Consider the following 25,685-nt stretch of genomic DNA (forward strand, 5'->3'; position numbering starts at 1 on the left):
GTGGGCCTTTTTCAGTCTCTCCTTCCTTTGCCAGTTTTCTTCCCTCGGTACATTCTCACCCACGAACCGCATGGTCTGCTGCGGCTGTCAGCCTGCCTTGTCACCTCCTCAGCCTAGCAGCTGCTCATTCTCTGTGTTCTCTGTGTTCTGAGCAGGTTCTCTGTGTCCTCAGGGAGGGCACGGAGAGCTTGTCAGCTGGAAAGGGTTTGGCCTGCTTGAAACGTTTCCCCATGTCCGACTGTGACCTGTGTATTTACACTGTGCCCCTGTCTACCCACCCCCTTCTGTACCCACCTCTCCTTTCAGGTGCTGATATACATGGAAAAGGAAGCTCCAGGCAGTGAGGCAATGATTTTCCCTTTCATATTGTGATTTTGAAGAGCCTACAGCAGTGATTAACACTTTTCAGTAAAATAATAACAGCAACGATCAGAAAACATTCTGAGAGTGCCTGGGAGCAAAGCAGTTGAATTGTCCCAGCATTTTCTTAAACGGAACCCAGAAACCCGAATTATGATGGGTGTTTCTTCAGGTAAGACTTTCAAGCAATTTGGAATGGGCAATTATGTAATTTCCCTGCTGTTCTCCCCACCCCCTTCTGTCTTCCTTCTTTATTAATGTAGACACCTATCAGAATGAAGCAGCCCCCACACAACTTTGGGTTGATGCAAGTGGGTGCAGGTTGATTATTCAGTCTAGAAATCCGATTGAAACTCTCCTTACCCCAGAGTCACCCTAGGCTGCCTTAGCTTTGCTGGGGTGGAAGACACACTCTGCTGGCTTCTGCTTTCACCAGGCCCATCCTGTACCTAAACACATCTAGCAACAGACATCTTATCTACCTGGAGCCTAGTGGCTCGTACAATAGTAAGTCCTCAACGAGTATTTATTGAAGGCATGTCCTTTTTTCCAGGGCATTGCTTGATACTGGTAAGAAACACCTTCCTGTAATTTCTACCTATTAATTAATCCTTCTATCATGTTGTGAAACCCTAACATGAGTTTAAAAAAAAAGACAAGTAAATAATAGTTATAATTTCCTATGTCTGGCTCTGTACATTCATTTTCTCATTTATTCTTCACCATAAGTAGTTGCTCTTATTATCCCTCTTTTAAAGATAAGGAATCTGGGACTTTTAGAAGGTAACTTATCTGAAGTCTTAGAGTTAGAAAGTGAAGTAACGGGGATTTGAATATGGGCAGTACACCTGGAAAGGAAATGCTCTTAACCGTTAACAATACCATAAGTCTCACGTTAGAAATTTAGGATGTATAGAGTTCTGTAATGACTAGCATTTTTAGAAACTTGCAAGTATCTGTTTTAAGATGAATCATGGATACTTGAGACCAATGCACAGGAAGCTATTATGCATGGGTCATCAGGAAAGGCACTGAAAACTGATGCTGGCATCCTGCTAGTCCCACTAAAGTGCAGCAATGCAAAAATCCCTCCATTTGTCAAGGGCCCCATTACAATCAGAAGCATAGGTCTTGTAAACACATAAATAGTGGTGGCTCCCCACAGAATTAGCTGGTAGAGTCCCAGTGATCACCTATCACTTCCTCGACAGTGCCATCTCCAGGCTTCTCACCAAAGCCTCTAATGCAATCCCAGGATTGCTAGCTGTGCTCCTTGGTGTAAGCAATGCATTAATGGTGTGAAAAATTGCAGCTCACAAGCCCTTCCTTGAGCAACTGTGGTGACAGTAACAGGCTGCTTTTGTCGCCGTGGGGGCAGGTCTCCTGGCAGAACATACAATTCCTGAGAATTAGAGCAGCCTGGTTTACCTCGAATGCATGAAAATTGACATTCCGTTTGGATTTCTGTGGTTACAAGCCTGAATATTTGCCTGGAGCCCTGCTGTTTCAGGCAGTTGCTAAGGCCAGTAGAGCTGGGAGAGAGAGAGGAGGCTGAACAGCATCTCGGCTCCTCTGCAAAATCAAACCTGAAGGGGAGGTGAAAAACAACACACTGTTTTTTCTCTTCCTCTGATTGATAATGACAACAAATCATGATTTATGGCTGGATGCCACAAAAGTTGCCTTTCTGGATGGTGAAATAAGAGACCTGGAGTCATCTATGAAGTTCAAATGTGATACAAATGCAAGGTGGATGCTATTGTGGTTATCTTGGACTGGCTTCTGGCAGAAGTGCAGGGTCTAGGCAGAGAGGAAGAGGAAAGAAAACGGTGTTTTGGAGAGACCAGAATGTACATGTAAGCGGATAGCACATTCTGTTCTGTCTTGAATGTCATGTGTCAACATGGCATTAGAGTAGAGGAAGTCACTCGTGTGAGTTAAATCCAACTCAAACTAGGCTACAATAACTTGCAGCACCCATCTCTCCCTGGGAGACATACCTGTCACTGAAATGGGTGTTTGTTTCAGTCTATTGACCCCCTCTTCGAACAGTATCTAACTAACCTGATTTCCCCACACTTCTATAGCTATCCAACCAGCCTTCTATTGATACCTTTTAATTCAGATTCATTCAATCACCCAATAGATGTTTATTGAACACCTACCACATGACAGGTACTGGTCTACACATAGCTACACAGGCAAATAAGATGGGACCCAGGCCTCAACATCTAGTAGGATGAAAGAGACAAACCTCTGCAAGTAAAAAGGTGTTGCAGGTCCTTAAAATTACTATAAAGTTTGTATTTGGGGTACGAAGGAAGAAGGGGTCAGTTCCTCCTGAGTGGTAATGGAATGGAGGCAGGTCAGCAAAGTCTCCAAGCAAGTATCTATTTTGGTCCAGAGGTGGTTATGGCTCTGCAATGAACTTTTCATAATCTTGATCTGATCTATTATATCCAATCCAGAAGGCAATCTTATTTTCCTTATTTCTGCATACATACTGCACATTTACTTTGCGTCAGGCACTGTGCTAGCAAGTATGGATTTGGGAGTTTGTAGTCTAGTCTGGAGGCAGGCATATAATTAATTGGGTCTAGAGAAGAGAAGTGCCCTCCAGGGAAGAAGAATTATAAGGCTTTCACACATGTTATCACCTTGGTATATGGCTGGAATTCTTTTCCTTAGGCCCCTGACCTCCCTTCCATCTTCATGGCCCAGAGTCATTACTTTTTGTCCAAGTCATTACTGAGCACCGGGGATGATTGCACTTCCTAGTTGAATGGGGCACATGATTAGTCTTGGCCAAAGAGAATTGAGCAGGGTGATATGTGTGACAGACCCTTAGAGTTATCTGTCTCTCTGGCTTAGCATTTGGTACCACTGGAGTTGATGGCTGTTCTCTCAGCCGGGGTTCCTGAGTAACCATGATCATCAGAGGTCCCTGGTAGACTACCATGGACATCTAGGGTTAGCAAGGAACTTTAAGTCCCTGAGACTTTGGGTTGTTAGTTACCCCAGCATAACCCAGGGTGTCCTGGTGGTGCACCTTTTTGGCAATGCTGTCACATTCCACAATCGTAAATAGGTTAGGCTTGTGATCCATGTGTGTGTGTTGCTTCCTGCCCATACTCTTTCATTTAAAAAGCCACACTTTATTACATATTTAATGGGATAGTTATAAAAAGAGAGGAATCATACTTTGTCTTATTTATTGCCATATTCCTATTGCACAATGATTGACATATTGAAAATAAATACTGTTGAAAGAAAGAATGAATGAATAAAGGAACCGGGGATTATTGCATGAAATCATGTAGTTTTGAAGGAACTCAACTCTGAATATAAATACTATACTGCTTAAAGTCTTGGGAGCATGTCAGTGAATTCAAAACATTTCTTCTACCCCTCCACCCCCAAGTGCTGTCCCTTGGTTTTAAACAAACTTAAGTTCAAAATAATCCTGATACCAATAGGACACGTTACAGTTTTGAAAGAAATCACTTTTGTGGGACCTATTAGGTGGGAACAAAGGGTTTCTCTGAATTGACCTGGAATTTGCTTCATCGCCTTCCCCTACGTTGGAGGAAGTACTGTTCCCAGCTAGCTGTTGTGCTTGGGCCTCCAGTTTGTAAGCCTATGATTGGACAGGTTCCCATAGACTCTAGACCACCACACGTCTCTCAAAAATCTTTCTTTGATGAAGGGACTCCCCTCCCTGCACAAATACAACAATTAACTAAAGCAGGTAAAAGTGTGTCTTGGGAAGATAATGAGGTTTACCTCCGTGCCTGTATAATTTTGCCTGTGTGTGTCTGGTATTCTAGCTTGGATCTCATCCAGCTCACCCCAGGGAAAACATAGCTGGTATACTCCATAGTGCTTTAATGAAGCACCTGACTGTGTTAAGAAAACATCAAAGTTGCTTGAGCTTCAAAACAAGTTAAATTTTGGCAGCTGCAGTTTTGGGGGCTGTTTGGGGAACTCTCTTTTAGGTGAACTACTGACAGGAGAACAGGAACCACTGGTGTTGTGTGTCACATGTATTCCTGAGCCCTAGGTTTCAGCCCATCTGTTTTATATACAATCCCTTCCTTTAGTCTAGGACACAGGAGGCACAGGGGAGAAGCAAGCCAGAAAAGCCTTCCACACTGGCTTATGGTCAAGAGACCTTGTTCCTTGAGGAGGTTAGACAGGCTGGGATGTGATGCAGCCAATGCCAAGTAGACCCTGCCAATCATGTCCATCCTCCTCTCACCTGTTCTTCTGCTGGCCTCAAGTTGACTTGACAGTCTGTTTTGCCTCCGGTGTAAACTTATTTCCAGCTCTCCCTCTGAAGCCTGCTGAGCATTTATGCACAGAGGCACTGGCTGTGTGGCTGAAGCAATGGTCCGTGCTCACTGCCCCATCTTTTTGTTACGCTTGCTTCCAGTACATTCATCTTGTTGCTAGTTTTTGTTTTCCTGACTATTTGTGATTGCCCGTGTTCTGCCACTGTATGACCACTCATCCTTATTTTCCAGTGACAAGGACAGTTTTCATTGGACAATTAGGGGCAAACAAATATAAATAGCATGATTTATAGACCAGAGTGCCCAGGGAGAAAAAAAAAAAAAAAAAAAGGAGACCTCTATAAACTCCATAATGTTACTCTAGAGATACACTCACAAAGTCACAAAATGCAGAAGTTAAGTTGTCCATTTCAGAGCTGTTTGCCTACAACTTGGAAGAACAATTTTCTACGTTATATTGAAGAACATACAATAAAGCTGTGTCCACATGACAGCACATCCATTTGGGCACATCTGCGGTAGGTGTGCCCAGCTGGTGAAAGCATGATGCTAATGAGGGATATCAGTTCAAGCCCTATGTAGATCTGTGTGTTTCCACATATCCTATGGCCATGGACAGAAGACTTCATCCTGGGCTTTATTGCTCAGAAAAAGCCAGGGTGGAGTGGGTATAGGAAGAAATAAATCAACAGGGGTCTATTAAGACAGTGCTCACAACTGTGCTGGAGAAATTCAAGCCAATATCCTTTGGTTATATCTCAGATCAGTTTTTTGGATTCAGTTGATTGGAGGCTTTTTCAGATTTTGTGTGTGGTTCTGAGCCTGATCCTGGTGAACCACTCAGTCAACAATTCAATCCAAAGAACATGTATTCAGTGTCCTCTGTAAGCCAGTGGAGAGCAAAGGACCAGCCTGTCTTACTTATCTTTTTCCCCTCAGTCTTTAGAATGATGCTGGGCACACAGACACTCTACAAATGTGTATTGAAAGTTCTGAACTACTGTATGGAGAAGGAAGACTAATACATGGTGAGCATCTGCTGGCTATCTAGCATGCTAGGTACTGATAATACAACGATGAATGGAACCATCTCTGCCCTTTGGAGTCCGCATGTCTTGCCTCATGGATTGTGGATGAAGAAGGTTATTTGGAAAATTTATTACTGACCTTAGGTGCTCTGAGGTCAACTTTGAAATTGTCCGGGGTCATAATTAATGACTTGAAAGAGGTTTGCTGAACCTTTTTGACCATACTTTTGTGCATATGCTTAATCTGTTGGAAGAAAGGAAATTGTAAACCTCTATCGTGCATTTGGCTATGGCATGAAAACCTGAAACATAAATCTCATGTTTTTCCTTCTTTGGCTGATAGATAGCTTAAGCTGGGCCAGAACAAAAAAGTCATTGACAGAGCTGGTCCCTTTTAGAAAAGCACTGACTCTCTGCACTGGGGTTGACTGCCAGGAGTGTCTCACAAACATACCTTGGGTTGTGTATGTAAACTAAGCTATTATTCAATAGCTATCCTGTCTAGTTCTTACCTTGCTGAAAACAGCTATAACAGAAGGCACCCTGGAAGCTCTGAATAGTCCCTCCTCATGCTCCCCACTGGCATCTGTATATTCCTTTCCCATAGAAGTTATCACTGAAGAGCAATAATTTATTGCTGTGTCTTCTTTAGATGGCTGTGAGCTCCTTAAGGATCCAGACTGCTATCTGTAGAGGTGGCCCAAAATTACCTGCATGGGAGCTCAGGGCCCTGAGGCTAAGGGATGAAGCTTTCACTGGGAGGAGTACAGCAGTTAAAATCTCTGACTTTCACGTTCTCTTTTTGGTTAGCTCCAAGCTTAAAGGACATCTCTATTTTGATTACATCTTCTGTGCTGCTAATTTGCTGTGATAGGCCCAGGAGTCCTCTCTACCCCATTCTTCGATCAATCAATCAATCACTCAATCAATCAATCATTAAAAGCCAACCAGGAATCAGAGTGGGTCCTAGAAAAGTTGTGCACAAAGAGAGGTTCATGCGGGGCCACTCTTACAGTGTCGGGGTGTGCCATTCACGTAGAATATGTGACTGGTGTGCCCTGGAACTGCTTCTGTGAACTTGCCTCCTCCCTTCTCAGAGGTCACTCCTGTGCACAGGGGGCAGGCGGTTCTCTAGGAGGAGAGGGAATGTGGGGATTTACAACCACAGCCTTAGCCGTGTTTGCACTTGCCCGTGGTACCTTTGAGCAGTTACTGTGCCTCAGGGCTCTGTAGTATGGACAGTCAACAGGAAGGACACAATTCTAGCTATACTTACCACCAGTTACAATCATGTCTTAATTCCTATTCATCTCAGTATCAGTTTCAGGCATCCAGCACATGTTAGATATTCAACAGATGGTAGCTAGGACTCACTGGATGTCTTGCAGTTCCTCCTACATAATTTCTCTTACATAGTTAGGCACATTAAGAATCATAAACAAGATAAGAAGGATTAAGGCTTAAGAATATGTGGAGATATTTGCTGCTCACTTATGGACTGGGTTTGCTGCTTTTTGAACACTTCAAAAAGAGCATAAGCTTTAGAGTCTTTTTTATATTTATTTTTCATTTTTTGAGAGAGAGAGAGAGAACATGTGAGCACTAGCGGGGAAGGGGTAGAGAGAGAATCTTGAGCAAATTCCATGCCCAGCATTAAGCCTGATGTGGGGCTTGATCCCACGACCCTGGGATCATGACCTGAGTTGAAATCAAGAGTTGCATGGTCAACCGACTGAGCCATCCAGGTGCCCCTTTAGAGTAATTTTTAAATTCTAACTTTCCTACTCACTTCATGTATGACCTTGCACAAGTTCTGAGCCACCTTTTTCTTATCTGAGTAATGGGGATAATATTAACTAGCCTAAGTATTCAGTAGTTACTATTATGCTTGTTGTTATCTGTCTTCAAAACCTGGACCTCTGTCCTCCTTTGCACTCAGTACCTACTTATCCTTTGCCACCATGTTTGACTTCTTTTCCACAGGCTTTTTGTATGATCATGGCATGACACAAAATTTCTATTTTTACCCTAATACTCAGGATTGGTGTTGTCCAGTATGGTGGCCACAAACCAGAAGTATATGTTTAAATTTAAGTTAGTTAAATCAAATTATAAGTTTATTGTGTCAGTAGCACCAGACACACTTTAATTGCTCAATAGCCATGTGTGGTTAGTAGCTACCATATTGGACAGCACAGCTATGAAACATTTTCACCACCACAGAAAGTTCTGTCAGTCTATAATGTCCTAGATACTATTTATTTCTGAACATCTGGACTGTCACAAATTGAATCCCTGAGGAAACAGACTCTGAGGTAGAGATTTGCATTCAGGAAATTGAATGGGGAGTGGTTTTAGGAATAAATCTGGAAGGGAGTGAGGGAAGTAAGATTAAGCAAAGGGAGAGGTTGAACTGTGAAATAGTCACAAAAGGGGCCTCAGTATATCTCAGGGGGAGCTCTGAACCTGGGATCGCTCTTTAGAAATATTTGGAATTGAGGAAAGAGAGCCAGGTCCCTATACCCCTTCCCCAACAGTCATTGGATGTTGGCTGTCCCACTGTCCTCTTGAAGCAGGGGCATACTTTGGGGGAAACAGCTCCCTTTCAGTAAGGGAGAACCCCGGGAAAGGGACCAAGTTGTAAGCTAGCAGTTACTAGTACTACTGGTAGCTGAGGAATACATGCCTCAGTCCTTACGGGGCATGTGTGGCACATCACAGGGTCCCCTGCATGGCCTCATTAGAGCTTTGATGTGCTTCCACCTTGCAGCCTGTTCATGCCTGAGGATCTTGTCTCTGGGCCTCTGCATCATCAACTCTTTTGTGCTGCTTTTCCTGTCCAGTGTAACACAACTAATGGGCTCTAAGTGAGAGAGTTTTGGGGACTCAAATTACTTCTGTCTTTCTCTAATAATGGAGCTCATTAAAGCCCAAAGCAAGTGCTGTGGGCGCCATATATATGTTATCCCTATGGGTCTTACCTTCTTACCTTTAACGTGAAGGGAAAATGTGGAGAGAATAGAACTAACTCTCCTGATGCTAGGCTAGGTCTGGTATTGTCCTTCAGTAGTCCAATGTGGAATGCTAATGACAAACAGTTGTCTCTGGATGATTTTGATTGTAAGTAATAGACACCAACTCAAATTAATCTAAGCCAAAGGGAAATTTATGAGAAGGATCCTAGGTTATTTCATGGAATCTAAGAGCAGCCCAGTTGGAATATAGTCCATACTCTTAGTCCAACTATCACATGTTCCCATGTGGAAAGACCTGTTAGTGTTGGACTCCTGGCTACACTCCACCTTCTCACTCACTCCTCCTTGGGAAGGGGTAATTTACCTCATGGGTGAATTTGGAAGAATAAATTGGACATGTTAGGCTCAGCCTTTTCCTTTGTTTTGAGGTTATTTGCTTACAGAGGATATCCATTCTACTTGGCGCCTTCATCTGATTATGTTTAAAAACCCTGGAAGATGCCTGCAGGGAAAAACTGTGGTACAGGCCTACCTAATCTGGGATTATGAACTAGGAAGGCAACTCTGTCACACCTAAAGCTGGGATCGCCAGATGGCTCACAAATGAAGGGGGTATTTTGATGTTGGCGTATATGCTGAGTCTCCTAATTGGATCAGAACTTGGGTAGAGAAGAGGGGTCTGCATTTTGGGCTGTATCAAACTTTAACACATTTCTCTTCTCTCCACATTTACTTCAGTTCAGCTTTTTCTGCCTTTTCATCCACCTGACAGAAGATGACCACATGCACATCATTCATTTCTCTTTTTTTAAATTTTACTTTTAAGTAATTTCCACACCCATCGTGGGGCTCAAACTTACAACCCCCAAATCAAGAGTTGCATGCCCCACCAACTGAGCCAGCCAGGTGCCCCTCACATCATTCATTTCTAAAGGCATTTGCAGCAACTGACTGATTGCCTTTTTTCCTAGTTGTCCTTCTGTCAAGAGAGAACCTCATTAACTTAACTTTGGACAGAAACCTATATTTGGTTGAAAAAATTGTGTAGCACTAGGGGAGGGCAAGTTCACATATTATAGAAATGACCTTTCTGGGTGGGGAAGAAAGTGAGGTAGTTGTGAATGCCCAAAGTAGATTTTTACACAAACATGGTAGGGATTAGGTATTTTGGACCAATTAATTGCTTTCATTAAGTTGATGAAAAGGTGGCTATTAAATCTATTCTGTCCTCATGTTTCTGTTGCTATGAATCTATACTTCCTATTAAACTGAACTTTCAACTCAGCTATTTAAATGCCTACCTGATTTAGCCCATTTGATGAAATCATCAGGATCATTTGATTAAATGTTCTCTTTAATCCATCTCCATCAAAGGTCATGTACTATTGAAAGTTTTGCTGGAAAATTATGTATGAAAAGGAAAAGGAAAAGCGGGGTGGGGGGAAGATATATCATGGGACATAGTTCAGGTCAACAGGAAGATTTTCCCATATTTAGAATCATCTATCAGCAAGTTTATACGTATGGTAGCTTTCAATAGCATTTCAGATCATTCAGATAATCTCTTACTTGGATTGTGATGCTCTGTAATAAAATGTATGGCCAAACCAGAGCATCCTCTATGCCTTTAGTTCAAAATAACTCATATTTTCTGGAAACCCAGAGCCAGCTCAAAACAGGTTCCTTTATTAATCATTAAGGTCACCTGACCCGTGTCACACAAAAGGCAAGATATTGATGATGAGGCACCCTGCTGAGAAATTAATCTTCAATCAACATGTGTATATGTGTCTTCTAGAAGTCACCATTGATATTTCATGGCTTCTTTTATTGTAGAACTGAGGGGCATGTTACATGTCAAGATGAAATCAATGTGAAATTGATGGGCTGAGAGGAATTTGGTCTTAAGGGCTTTGTAATGGTGTAACAATCAAGTTATTCTTACCCCTGCCTTACTGAACTATTTTATTTGCAATAGCAAATTCCCCACATAAAATTCTGTATATTATTTCAACTCCTTTTTTTCAAGCAATCTTTGTTTTTATATTTATTGTTCTTTTTATTGTAACATGAATGTATACTTATTTTATAAAGCTGGAAAACAGAAAATAAGAAAGATGAAAAATTATTTATAATCCTATCACTATAACATTTTAGACTGTTTCCTATCTGTTTGCTTAGGCTTTCCAAAAAACAAAATTGAGTTTATTTTGTATCTACAATTTTGTTTCTGCTTTTTTTTAACCACTATTTTTAGCAGACATTAATTGTGTTGTTATAATTGTCCTTTAACATAATTTTTAATGACTGCTTAACCATTCTCCTTTTGCTGGATATTTCATTTGGTTTCAGTTTTTCATATTTATAAAAGATTACATAATTTATAGAATTGTAATAATGATACTACAGTTTGTGTGTTAGATGTTAAAATTATGTCTATAATATAGTACATATGTATTATATATATATTATATATATATATATATTATTTTTCCTTTAGATTAGTTCCCAGACGTAGAATTATAGGGTGAATTTTTGTTTTTAATTTTTGCTTCTTTCTGATTCAGACCCCCAAAGATTTGCTGAATGCTTGAGAAAAATACACTCTCTTGGTCTGAGATTCCTCTGAACAAATAAAAGCATGTTCGCTTCATTTCACTGAAGATGATTAAGTCCCTTTTTGCCTTAGACTGTTTTGAGATGCTTTCATTCTCCCCATCCCTACCCCCAACACACACAAAAACGCACAGTATTCAATCATGGAAAATGGAAAGTTTCTGCTTATCTTATCCTGGCTGAGAAAGAAATCTCCTGTCAATCTTGAACAGTACAGTTGAAAGTAAAAAAAGTTCTAAGTGATTTTAAGATGTTTCTTTTTTTTCTTTTTCTTTTTCCTTAGGCAAGCCATACACATATGCTACTGAAATCAACAACTTCAATGCCTGTGGTGTTATAAACACATGGTGGGCCCTCCCTCATGGCATGGAGGAAAGTGCACTGGATTTGAAATCAGAACATCTGGCTTGGGGCCTGGCACTCTGCCCCCTCTGTGTCTTATTTCACGTCAAGTGAGGTCCTTTATTTGGAATCCATGCCGTTGGTCAATCCTTGTGGTGACCCCCTGAGCTAGCTGTCACCACTCCCGTTGTTTAGGCAGGGAAACCAGGGTTTTGCAGGTTAAAACAGTGCCACATGGCTGCTGAATGGGAGACATTAGGAAACACAGCGCTCCTGATCCCAACATTCATTTTTCTCATTGTCCCGGGGTATTTTTATTACCCATGTTTCATTGGACAAATACTTACTCTCTCTGAGTCTTAGTCCCTTTTAAACTGTAGATATTTATATTTGGGCTTTTGTGAAGGTCAGATGAAATCATTGAAATTGAATGTGCTGTTTAAAGTGAAATACAAGTGTTAGGAATAAGGAGTATGCTAATGAGAAGGGTGACTTGGTACAGTGTTTACTTACATGGCTCATATTGATTTCTGAAAAATTTGATATTATTTTTTTAGTTTCTATTTTACCAGTTTTTATTTTATCTGTTTTCCTTTTTTTTTTTAAAAAAAAAAATTCATTTACTAAATCCCAAGAAAATGAGATGCGGAAGTATTTAATAATGAAATGTTATGGTATTAGACTTAAGCAAAGCCAGAAGTTTGAGTTCTTTTAACATTAAGTTTCTCAGCCTCATCACTATTGACAATTTAGGTCGGGTAATTCTTTGTTGTGGGGGCCTGGCCTGTATAGTGTGGGATGTTTATCCACATTCTGTCCCTCTACCCACTGGATGCCAGTTACACACACCTCCCAATTGTGACAATGAAAAGTATCTTTAAATATTGCCAAATGTCCCCTTGGGGGTGGGGGTATGTACAAAATTGCTCCAATTTGAGAACCACTGTTTTAACAGACTGTCTTACAAGATGCAGATTTTATTCACCATGATCTTGGTGTGTTCTAATTTCTTATTATGTCAAAGTATAATGTAAGAAAATTAATTCTTCAAAGGGAACTATCTTCAACATTTATTTGTTGCCTTGGTCTATTCAAATTTTACAACCTTTTTACTAGATCGACATCATTGTTTTCCTGACTGCCCAAACAATTTTCACCGACTGTCAATACCAAGATCTGAACCCAAGATTATAAAAAACAAGAAATAAAGAAAAAATAAAAACCCACACAATTACAATCAGAAGCCTGTTCTGGGGATATCAGCTCCTGTAAAATTTCCCACTTTTATTACAATTTTGGTCTCAGGAATGGATTTGTGTTGTGCCATTTTCAGTTCTTGTTACCATCATTGTCATAACAGGGAATGAGCCAAATTGCAATGTGCCTCGGATAGTCTGTCACTTGCAATGGTGCGGGGCTCTGCTCTGACCTTCTGTTATTCCAGAGTGATGAGGACGCATAGTCGCTGCCCAGAGAAGATGAAGCACTCTGGAGAGATCAAAGGCCATTGAGGCCTGAGTGGCTGTACAGTTTAGAACTGGGGGTTCTATTCAGCAGTCTAAATTGCAGGTAGTCCCTCTGTCCAAAGAGCAATATGGCACATGGTTATGTGACATCACCCAGTTTAGCAAAAGGCAGTTCTCAGCAAAGGAAAGAGGAAACTAGGATGAGATCAAGTATTTCTTAACACCTACTATGTGCTCCTAGGCTAAGAAATTTACATGTGTTTGTTCACACAATCTTAATAGGAAATATGTGAGGTAAATATCATTATACCTGGTATTTTACTCCCAGAAGGCAAGCAACTTGCCTAAGGTCAGGTAGTGCTGAGAGATTCAGATCATGGCTTGAAAAGTCTCTGTTTTACTAAATCTGTGCACTTCTAGCCATTATAATCTAGTAATAGATATTATTGTGTTATGCAATTGACTCAGATATCTAAAACTTAGCCCATTATTTTGAAAAGTGGCTTGCTAATTTTGAGGATCATGGAGGGAGGCCCCTTGCACCTCCAGACTAGTCAGTGAACAGAGGAAGAGCACTGGGGGGGTCACGGTGGTAATTAAGAACTTTTCTTTCTAAAATGTTAGAGGTTCTTTGAAAAGCAAAGAAGTCTTAAAGACTTAAATCTTTGTGATGTTGCCACATAAGTCAGTTGGCTCTTTGTTCATAAGACAAGGTTTATTTATTTTTAATTACTCTCACGTTTATGAAACTTCGTTAGGTGAAGGGGACTGAGCTAGGTGCTAGGAATAGGTATGAAATTTAGTCCCTTCCCTTAAGGTGGCTTACTGTTTTGTGAAGGATGTAAGAAATGCTTATTAATTTCTATAAAACATAGGAGAACAGGGGCGCCTGGGTGGCGCAGTCGGTTAAGCGTCCGACTTTAGCCAGGTCACGATCTTGCGGTCCGTGAGTCCGTGAGTTCGAGCCCCGCGTCAGGCTCTGGGCTGATGGCTCGGAGCCTGGAGCCTGTTTCCGATTCTGTGTCTCCCTCTCTCTCTGCCCCTCCCCCGCTCATGCTGTGTCTCTCTCTGTCCCAAAAATAAATAAAAAACGTTGAAAAAAAAAATTAAAAAAAAAAAAAAAACCATAGGAGAACAGTGAAAGAGGTTAAGAAATGTTCAAAAAGGGGCACCTTGGTGTCTCAGTTGGTTAAGTGTCTGACTTTGGCTTAGGTCATGATCTCACAGTTTGTGGGTTTAAGCCCTGTTATTGGGCTCTCTGCTGTCAGCATAGACCCTGCTTCAGTTCCTCTGTCCCCCCTCTCTCTGCCCCTCTTCAGCTTGTACTCTCTGTCTCTCAAAAATAAACATTATTAAAAAACTTAAAAAAAAAAGAAATGTTCAAATGAAAGAAATGGCATAGTTTAGAGAAAAGATATACACTCTTCGACAAGGTGGAGATCACAGCCCAGATTGTCAGAAAAGCTGCTGCTGAACAGGGAAGAGCAGACTTGTAAGATAAGCTTTAGGTCAAGGTGAAGGTCACTGATGAGTATCTGTTGATGACTCATCTCACCTTTCCAACCTCTCACCCCTGAGCTGAACATGAGCTTTCTTTCTCTAGTCACTGTGGGCTTCCTCACTGCCTACAAGCAAGCAGGTGTATTTACACAAGCTGATGTTTCCTCCTGCAAGGCCCAGGCCACATTCCTGTTTGCTCATCTAAATCCGATTCTCCTTTGATTAAATCATTTTGGGCTTCATTGCTAATCACACACCTTTTTCTTGGGACTTGTTCTCTCATCCCATTTCTGCTGAAGGGATTGTCTTAGCCTCGTGAACCGTGGGATCCTCTCCCTGGCAGGTAATTGAAACAGAGGTTATGTCGGGCCAAAGGGAAACCGGTTGAGCCAAGCAGATTCTGTCAATAACCTGAACCAAGTGACACAGAGCCTCTGTAGTGATGGTAGAGATGGATCTTGTCCGGGAGACTGACAGCCACGTTGGGCTGAGGGGGGAGAGTACAGCTGAGAAACAGAAGAAAAGCTAAGAGAAGCAGAGACAAGAGAGGAACTGCATTCTCCGGGAAAACTACTGAAGTTGCTGACTTTCCAGGTGTACTTGTAGCTCACAGGCGACTCACTTGTTCTAATTTCCCTACTTTAGATTCCAAGAGATTTATGACCTCACACCAGTTGACTCAAGCTCATTAGAATGGCTTTCTTACCCTTTCAACCCAGTGGGCTTAGACCGACACCTCTGGCTACACTGATCTTCCCATTCTCTGACTTCCCATTCGCTTGCGCTGGGTTTCATTTTCTAGATCCATCAGATGCTACTTAGCATTTTTATTTGGCTGCTGCTGCAGTGTGTGCCCATTTTCAAGGACAGTAAGCTCTTTAAGTGTGCAGGCCGTACCTCATATGTGGGAGGCAGTGCAACATAGTGGTATAGAGCATGGACCTTGGAGATAAACCGCTTGGGTTCAAATGCCAGCATCACCACTATTCAGCCAGAGTAGGCTGGAGCATACTGCACTAACAGACAACCCTCAAGTTTGCCCAGGCTTAACACAGCCAAGGTGTGTTTTTGTGCTCCTGTGAGATGTTCCACCTCGGCTGGCAGGAGGCCTGTAATCATCACAGTCTCTCAGAAACCCAGGCTCCCTCCCAATACCTACATCAGTGATAACCAAGCCAGAGCAAAGAGAACCTGGTGGGTCGAACAGTGGCTGTTAGCGATTTTACCTAAGTTCAATTCTATGGAAGTCTTAAGACTTCCATAATTTCTCGCTAGAGTATCACTTGGGGTATGTTGCTTTATGTCTTTGTGCCTCAGTTTTCTTTTCTTTTTTAAGTTTATTTATTTATTTTGAGAGAGAGAGAGAGAGAGAGAGAGCACAAACACCAGAGGGGCAGAGAGAAGGAGAGACAGAATCCCATGCAGGCTCCACACCATCAGTGCAGAGCCCCAGGTGGGACTTGAACTCACGAAGCATGAGATCATGACCTGAGCCGAGATCAAGAGTTGGATGCTTAACCAACTGTGCCACCCAGGTGCCCTCATCAGTGTTCTTTTCTTTGAAGTGAAGACAATAATAGTACTTCCCTTTGGTGAGGAAGGATTAAATGGGGTGATATATGTAAAGTGCTTAAGACAGTGGCCAGCTCATTATGAATGCCATATAAGTGTTAGCTGGTGCTTCTTGTAAATACTTGAAGTCTAAGTTACTTGCTTGATTCTTTCACTTATTCACCTCCCTACTTGTGAATCAAAACTACTGAAGATACCGTAGTCGGCCTGCTTCAGGAATGACATCTTGATAGAATTACTTACCAATATTCTTTCATCACTTATTCATGTAGGGACAGAAGTTTCAACTGGTGGCTGTTTGTGCTGTTCTCTCACCTTATAGCTCAGCTTTCTTCTGAAAAATCAATTGTACTACAAATGCAAGGCCATCGCTTTTTTATAGCCCCACTTACCCTGCCTTCTGCATAAAATGGCATTCTAAATAATTGTCAATAATCCAAAAGAAAGGAATACACACCAATTTATTAGCTCTTCATGGTGTCCATTATTGCCTTGAGAAAATAAAATTAATTACGAAGGCCACATTGAATATCTGCCAAGGTTTGACCTAAAATTTTTTATTCTTGTTGTCTTGGTAGACTGCTCTGAATAACTTATCACATCCCTAACACTACTGGGAAGGAGTTTTCTATTTGCTCAAATTGCTATGCTCAGCATTGCTTCAGGGGGAAAGCATAGGGTTACCAACTGTAGAGGCCTGACATTATTTTCAGAGTTTATATCAGAAAGTGTTCTTCTCAAACTGAGCCCTGGTTAGGAAAAAGAAAAAAAAACTTTTTTAGAAAAGCTGCCTGGAATAAAAAATGGCCTCAATTCTAACAGAGAAGAAATGTGGTTTGGCATCAATAAAGGAGTAGATAAGATGCAGTGTAACCAGTAAAATGCTGCTTCCAGCCTCATCCTGTGATCAAAGCAAGAGTGTGTTCTTTTGAATAGTTCATCGTTTGGGTATTTGCTTTAGCACACCCGCCAGGGGGCCTCAGTGATTTTTTTTTTCTCTCTGTGAAGGATGGTAAATAGCACTTTGATCCATCAGGAGCGTGTATATTTACATGGTGTCTCCAGCTTTGTCTCTCTAAACACACAGTCTCCCTCCTTCTGTTTAGGGCCCTGCCATGCCCAAGGGAAGCAGGCACTACACTTTGGTGGTTTGTGCCCCCCTGCCCTGCCCTGAACTCAACCTTACCCCCATTCAGCAGGTGGTTTCTATGTTGTACTCTAACTCCTTGGGGATGCTGTGGCTCCTCTTTCTCTACTTCTTTTTTCAGTCACCTTTTTTTTTTTAATTTTTTTTTAATGTTTATTTTCTGATAAAGAGAGAGACACAGAGTACGAGTCAGGGAGGGGCAGAGAGAGAGGGAGACACAGAATCTGAAGCAAGCTCCAGGTTCTGAGCTGTCAGCTCGAACCCACAAATTGTGAGAGATCATGACCTGAGCCAAAGTTGGGTGCTTAACTAACTGAGCCACCCAGGCGCCCCTGTTTTGGTCGTCTTTTGTAACCTTTCCTCTCCCTCCATTTCGTGTGATCTCTGCTGGTCTTGCTTGGATCTCATATTTTGCTTGAGTGTCATTCAGCACAGTGGGCTGGGTGTTATTTTGTTCTGTTTCTTGAGGGATGAAAAGAAGGTATAGGTGTCTCAGAGAAGCTATTATTGGTGACCCTCCCCTGAGTCCTATAACCATGTGGTGGATCTGGGCTGGAAGATAGGACTAACTAGTTGGCAAGCTACCTATCAACTGAGGTTTCACAGTGTGCCAGCCTTGGTGCTACCTGGTTTACATACAGCATTTTAGTTAACAACCCAGCGGACCCAATGAAATGTTTACCATTATATCCCTACTTTACAGATGTGAAAAAGAAAACCTGGAGAAACTAAGAGACTTATCAAGGTCATACAGATATGAACCCAGAAAGTCTGATTTTGGAGCCTGCTATAGACTGAATGTTTGCGTCCCCCACAAAATTCCTATGTTGAAACCTAACCCCTGTGTGAGGGTATTAGGAGGTGGAGCCTTGGGCCAATGATTAGGTTGGGAAGGCGGAGGCTTCATGAATGGGAATAGTGCCTTTGTAAAATAGATCCAGGAGAACTTCCTTGGCCTATCTCCCAAATGGGGACACAGCAAAAAAGATGGCCTCCTACAAACCAGGAAGGGGTTTTTACCAGACACCAAATATGCAGGCACCTTGATCTTGGACTCTCAGACCACAATGGGAGGAAAAAAGAAAGGAACACAGTCATTTTGAAGAACTTAAAGGAAGCCCTCCTCTTTCCTTTTGGCCTGCAGCCCCTTGGTAACATTGCAGGAAAGGTTCTTGAGGCTTGGGAAAAATTAGAACAGACCTTAAACTCAGTGAGTTAATTGATGCAAATCACTTTCCTTCCAGTAAGATTTAGGTAATGGCATATCTTAAATGACAAACCCTGCTATTTGTCATTTTCACTAAGGAAAACCCTCAGCTGCTTTCCACCAGTAAATTCCGAAGAGAGGCTGATAGGTTTCCCTCATTTAAATATAGCATAGATGCATTTTTAAGAACCCATTCCTTCTGAAGGGAGTGGAATTGACAGATCTGGACCTTGAATGCTCATTTGATATACCGATGCTCTATGGAGCTTGGCAAGGCAGTTTTTCAACCCACCCTGGAGCATTTTCTGTTTCCTTCCTTGGTTCTATTTTAAACTCCTGCTTTGCATACTACCTGCAACCAAGGCCAGCGATTGTCTTCCCCAGAGAAAAGTAAGAATATTTTTCTTCTGGAGAGTAGTGAGATCCTTCTTCCTTCCCAACCCCATATCTGGACCTAAACAATATCCCCATCTTGCCTGCAATATATATACATCTTTGCCTTCTACTCATCTTCCATGTTCCAACCATTGGGTCAACTTTTTCTTTATCCAAAATCCATTTGGTGAATGAAGCTTTGCCAGTGGGTAGGCTGGGGCCAGAGGTCTTTCTTTTGAGGTCAGGGTTTCACTTGTAAGTTTACCTTTTGAAGCAGTATCTTCACTTTCAGGAAACAGCCCCACTCAGCTTCCACCTCCCTTGCAATATCTCTTTACTTTCATCCTTCCCAATTTCTATTCTGTCCTTTTCATTAGCCTTTTTCTTTTCTTTCTCACTTTCCTATGACCCTCAATCAGCATTCACAAGGGGAAGAGGTAAGAAAAAGTTATGTTTCCCACTGCCCTCTGTGCCCAGAGAGAACTCATAGACAAGGCACTTGTACCAAAGATTTATTCCACAGATGCTCATCTGATCCCTCCATGGACTTGAGACTGAATGTTGGAGGGCATATCAAATGTGCTGGGTTAAAACATCAGTGATTTTTAAAAATTTAAGTATTTCTCAAATTAAATATGCTAATATGAATTGTGAAGACAAAAGATAACAAATATAAATTTCTCAAACATGTATGATTCCATCTCTTTTTTGTTGCAATGGAGCATCTTACAGAGTTCTGTGCAACACATTTTGGGAAGTACCATTTTAGGATATTTCACTTGTCATATTCCAAATGCTCCTTGGAGTTCTATATCCTCGATATTTTAAAATTAAATCTCTTGCTTTGGGATCAAACAGTGGATCTTTTTTTCTTTTCTTTTCTTTTCTTCTTTTCTTTTCTTTTCTTTTCTTCAGAAAGAGAGAAAGCTCAAGCAGTGTTAAGGGACAGAGGGGGAGGAGAGAGAGAGAGAGAGAGAGAGAGAGAGAGAGAGAGAGAATCCCAAGCAGGCTCCATGCTCATAGCCAAACATGCAAGCAGGCTCCATGCTCATAGCCAAACATGGTGCTCGGTCCCATGACCCTGGGATCATGACCTGAGCTGAAATCAGGAGTTATATGCTCAACTGACTGAGCCACCCAAGCGCCTCAAACAGTGGATCTTCTAATGGCTAAAAAGATTTGAACTTACAAAAGGACAGAAAGCATAGCCTAAGTAGCACACTTTCTTGAAAATTATTAAAAAAAAAATTTTATGTTTATATATTTTTGAGAGAGCGTGTGAGTGGGGGAGGGGCAGAGAGAGAGGGAGACACAGAATCTGAAGTGGGCTCCAGGCTCTGAGCTGTCAGCCCAGAACCCGACGCGGGGCTCAAACTTACAAACTGGTGAGATCATGACCTGAGCCGAAGTTAGCCATCCAACCGACTGAGCCGCCCAGGTGCCCCTTCTTGAAAATTATTAAACTCACAGTGTTATATATTACTGATGTAATAAATGAGATATACTCAGTGGGAATACATATATGAAAAAGCTTTTACTTCCTTGACTTTAAAGTGATGACTTTGAAAAGGCAAGAGCAGTGCTGACTTGCCCACCTCTAAATATGTTTTATGTATATATGTGTAGCTTTATAGGCACTTTCACTTAGAAAATTGTGTCACTTGTGGTAACTAAGACTGTACATACAATATATATTTTATAATATTAACATTAATAATAATATTTATATCATCTGAATGTTATTTATACTTATTTATAATGATAATAATAATTATATATTTTATGACCAGCCAGGCCAGTCTAAATGACAAGGTCAATCTCACATCAAATTCAACCTTCTCCTCTCTCCCCAGCTAGCTCAAGTGGTAGCTTGGGGACTTAAAATGGAGTATATGGCATGATATTCTTCCTTACTATCTCTTGTTTTTTAAATTTCTCTTGTGAATCTTTCTATATTTTATAGGTTTAGAGGAAGGAGAAAGACTAGAGAGAAAAGGGACAAAGGTCTTTTGCTTGTCCTTAGTGCTGCTTGCATATTTCTTGTAGCTACTATATTTTCCATGATAGGTATATAAGTGCTGGCTTTTTGTCTGGTGCATTGATGGATTCTTTGGAGGCTGTACTGGACCGCCAATGCTGCTCCCAGTAAGGGCAAAGCACTGTCTAGCTAATTTCTGTCTTCTCCTATGCTCATGCTGGTAATGAACCCAAGATCTTGTACTGCTGGCCAGGGTAACTTCATGATGGCCTATTTATCTTCCAAGGTGTCCACATGGTTCTCAAGAAATTCATGCATCCTTGCTGGGAAGTTTGTTTTTGCCTTGCTATCACATGCTGCTCTAGCCATAATCCTAATTTTAGAATTCTCCAGATGAGAGGCAATCCAGTGTCTTTGATTGTGTATGTGAAATTTCAATGGACACATCAAACTTGGGAGAATTCCTTTATCCTTCACTTGTGAGGCTGCCCTGGTTTAGGACTACAAGTGTCTGCAGCTCAGCAAACATCTAGGCAAGGTGAGGGATGCCAGCCTCCCTTCAACAGAGATATCACTCTATGGACACTCTTCTGGATCCTTCTCAATTTGTGAGGGAGGGCACTCTCTCCTTCCCAAAGAGAAGAGGGGGGGAAAAGCCATTGATTGCAGTCTTCATCTCAGAAAAATCTCCTGCCAATTCACTTTTATCACCTTTTGGAACTCCTACTTTTCCCTTATTGAGGCTATTAGGTCAGTGATGGGGATTAATGATCATCAAGTTAATTCTCTTTTTCTTGGCATGGATGAAACTAGCATTCTTCTTTAGTGTTACTTACCATGTATTGAATTTCAGAAGACAACAGGAAAAGATTCATTTAACATCCTGTAGCACATGGAAATTAATTCCTAAGTACAAATATTCTTCATAATATTTTGTTTTGTTGGTAGTATGTAATTTCTAAAATGATTTCCATTGTTTGAAAATCTTTTGTTATTAGAGTTAATACTGATAGGAATATCTAACTCAAATCATATGTTATATTCTTGTGTCTGTTCCTAGGAATGGCACATCTAGGCAAAAGAGAATTTCGAAATGTCCAACTCTTGCTATTTTATGGCTAAAGCCTGTAGTTAATGACTGCTAAGTGTTTAGAAATGAGTTTATGAAACTTTTGGATAATGCCAAAGCACATATGCACAGGAGTTCAAATACTAAGCACTTAGTGGATTTTATATTTAATTTCAGTAATTAGACAATTCTCAGCTAATCATTTTTCATTTTAGCTGTTTAAAGCTGTATCCCCTTACCAATTCTGTGACCCAGCTGGGCTGGTTTCCAATACTTTCATTCTCTCTCTCTTTCTCTCTGTTCTCTCACTTTGTGGTTTGCTTAGTCGCAAGTCTCCAATAGTGTCATTTCCTGCTGGGTTCTCCAGCTGTGAGACACTCCCTCAAACCCCCCTCCCCTTCTCCAGCTGTCTCTATGGGCAACATCAAACTGCTGATTTTAACACATTTGGTTAGCATTTAGCAGGGGCCAGGGACTCCTGTTAACTTCTAAAATGTGTTTATGATGCAAAGACACATTTTGCTCCTAATTAAGCCTTTCACTAATGGGAAGAATAAAGGGGTGTAGAGGTTTGAGATTATAAACAGCTGCCATCCCAGAAAAGGGCAAAAGCCAGTCAGATAAGTGATACAAGAGTTCAAAGGGACCTGAAGCCCACACTCTGTTTCTCATGAGTTGGAAGCTAACATTATCTTGCCTTCACTCAGGCTGGGCTGAGTGGCAGCCATGCTTGTTAGGCTCACAAACCCCTGAAGTGGACCACACAAGAAACTCCTTTTATGAAGGCACCAATTTTCATGTGTTCCAGTATCCTGGAAGTATGTTGTCATTTTTGCAACATTCACAACATGCAATGGCAAGAAAGAGACCCTTTGTTATCTCCATTCAAGGAGGAAAATTGAGATGCAGCTGGGAGAAGCAGGAAGCATCTAGTCAGCAAGATAGCAAGGAGAATTTATATTACATGACAGCCTGTGAACATGTTTGCTTTAAGACAGGCACAGTGCTGCTATAAGCAAGGCAGGATGTAAATGATTTTTTAAAAACAAGTATTGGCCTGGATTTTGACTCAAGATGGTGCCCCCATGTATCTTGGTATTCATTAAAAGTATGAATGAATGAGCAATGAATGAATGAATGAATGAGCAAGGCTCTAGCCTAAAGCTTGGTACAGAGTAAGCTGTCAATACATTTTTCCTAGCTTTCTTTAGGAATGCTATTATGTAGCATTCCTAACTTGGTGTACAAGGAGGGTAGTAATGTACATGGTCATAGAAAAGCTTTTGCATTGTCTTGATTATAACACCATCTAAAGCAGGATTGAAGGAATATCCGTAGAGTTCCATTTCCCCTGTAAACTAGTTCATCCCTGATCACAGCATGTCTAAAGAGATCCAAGAGCTATGACGGTGTCCGGTAAAATCCAGCTCACGTTACCTCAGCTCCATAGCCTCTCCACCTCTCCCCAAGTGAGTCAGTTCATGTCCTCCTGGATGTGGGTGCTAAGACCAAGTTATAAGTGTGAGAGGCTTATTATGGGACATGCCTATGAAAGATAAAAGGGAAGAGGGCAGACATAGTCAAGGATAGCTTCACACCTGGCAGCAGTTTTGGCATCTGTCAAAAAAGAGGGGAAAACAAGGCGGGGTTGGATAGGAAGGGCCTCACACTATATAGGAGAGCCCTAAAAATGTCTTGACTAGGCCAATAGGGAGGCCCAAAGGCACAAAAAAGGAGTCCTGCTTTTGGCAGAATGACCTGTCTCTAGTACTTCTGCCTTGCCAGGTCTGGCTGGGAGTCACCCCAGATGATGGTGGCCTTGGTGTGAACACTGCAGTGGGTCACTAAGGTGAGGCAGCTGGAGGCTGTCAGCTAACCAGAACATTTTCTTTATCAGGGAGGTCTGCGCAGTGCACCCCCATGCTGCCATATCATGACACCATCAGCCCTTTACCATAAACTGTGAGACACCTTTGCTAGAATCAGCTTTCTGATTCTCTCCCCAGAGAGACCATCAGACCTAATCTCATTATGCCTCATATTGCTGTTTACTTCATGCACTATCAAAAGTTCATGTCTCTCAGGACATCTATTACTGTCCAAAATGTAACACCCATATAGTGTTCCAAATCTTCTAATGGGACTGTCTTATGCCACTTTGAATCCATCCAAACCCTCCCACCTCCTTTTTTGAACTTTCGGAGTGTTCTGAATTAAATGTCCCGTATCTTCCAAGAATGTCCTCTTCACCTGGTTGTTCTAAATGAACCTGGCTCATCTCAAGGACACTGTTTCCCTCTTAAGTGGTAATAATAATAATAATCATTATTATTATTATTATTATTATTATTATCTCATATGAATAGATTGTGGGTTTGGAGGGAAGTAGAATGTACTTAACCATCTACTTGTTATTTCTTCTTCTGACACATTTCTCCTTCCTTGCTCCAAAAAGCATCTCCTTGGAAGAACTCATCAGAAAATACACCCCACTCACCTTCCTTGTTGTCCCCGTTTCTCAATCTCTTGGTCACTCTTCCTTCACTGAGGAATTAGCACTATTTTCCTCTTCACGATCACTTCCTTATTATTGTTGGGAACTTTACCTTCATTGAGCTCATCTATCCAATACTCAGACTACTCAGCTGGATGACCTCTTGGTGCTAGCTGAGGCCAACCTCCTCACTCAGCATGGGCTCCTTCCCATTCTACTCCCCCATTCTACTCATGGGAGAGAATCCCCCATTCTACTCATGAGAATGACTCTTGCAACAATCTCCTCTATTCTGCATTCAAAATGTGCCCACTTACCACTTGGATGTTTCCATTCTCCTATTATACTTCTTACCTTAATTACATAAGTAGCTATGTAAAAATAAATATTATTCATCCTAAAGTCAAGTTCCTGTCTTGACTCACACTTTCTACAGCAACACCCTGTTTCTCTGCATACCGCCCCCCCCCCCATTGAAGTAAATGCCACATTTACTTATTACTTCTGACTTATTACTTCTGACTTCTGACTTCTGACTTCTGACTTCTGATACTTCTCTGTATCTTTGTAGCTATTCCAGTCAGGCTTTCATCCCATCTACTTTACTAATCACTGATACTGATTTTTCTGAGGTTACTAAGAACCTCCATGTTGCCAGGCTCCATGATGACTTCTCTTGCCTCATCTTGTTGACCTTCTGAGAAAAAAATTGACATAATTGAGTACCCCCTTTTCTTTGCAATATTTCCTTCACTTAGGTACAGAATCACAATACTTACTGGCTCTTTCTGCTCATTTACCTTTGCTGGCCCCTTCTGCAGTTTTTTCCAGCTTTATTGAGATATTGACAATTAACATTGGGTAAGTTTAAGGTGATGGGTAAGTTTAAGGTGCTGGGTTTAAGGTGATTGGGTAAGTTTAACATGATGATTTGATATATACATATATATCAAATCATGTATATATATATATATATATATATATATACATATATATATAAAGTGATTACAGTAAGGTTAATTAACACATCCATCCCCTGGTGCAGCTGTTTGTATGTGTGTGTGTGTGTGTGTGTGTGTGTGTGTGTGTTGTTAAAGCATTTATGATCTACTGTCTTAGCAAATTTCATATATACAATTCAGTATTGTTAACTTATAGTCACATTGCTGCATATCTCCAGAACATAGTCATCTTATAACTTATAACTGAACGTTTTTATTGTTTCACAAACATCTCATTTCTTTCACCGTGCACTACCCTCCCC

General features: G+C 41.3%; 1 long non-coding RNA gene across 1 annotated transcript; it reads left to right on the plus strand.

Moving 5' to 3' along the window:
* Window positions 1–237: 237 nt before the first annotated feature.
* LOC122204632 lies at window positions 238–11,911 on the plus strand. The gene is made up of 3 exons (XR_006195716.1): window positions 238–532; window positions 5,592–5,680; window positions 11,555–11,911. It is a non-coding gene; the product is annotated as an uncharacterized LOC122204632 (long non-coding RNA).
* The last annotated feature ends 13,774 nt before the right edge of the window (window positions 11,912–25,685 follow it).

Source organism: Panthera leo, chromosome D4 (assembly GCF_018350215.1).
Source record: "Panthera leo isolate Ple1 chromosome D4, P.leo_Ple1_pat1.1, whole genome shotgun sequence".
NCBI lineage: Eukaryota > Metazoa > Chordata > Mammalia > Carnivora > Felidae > Panthera > Panthera leo.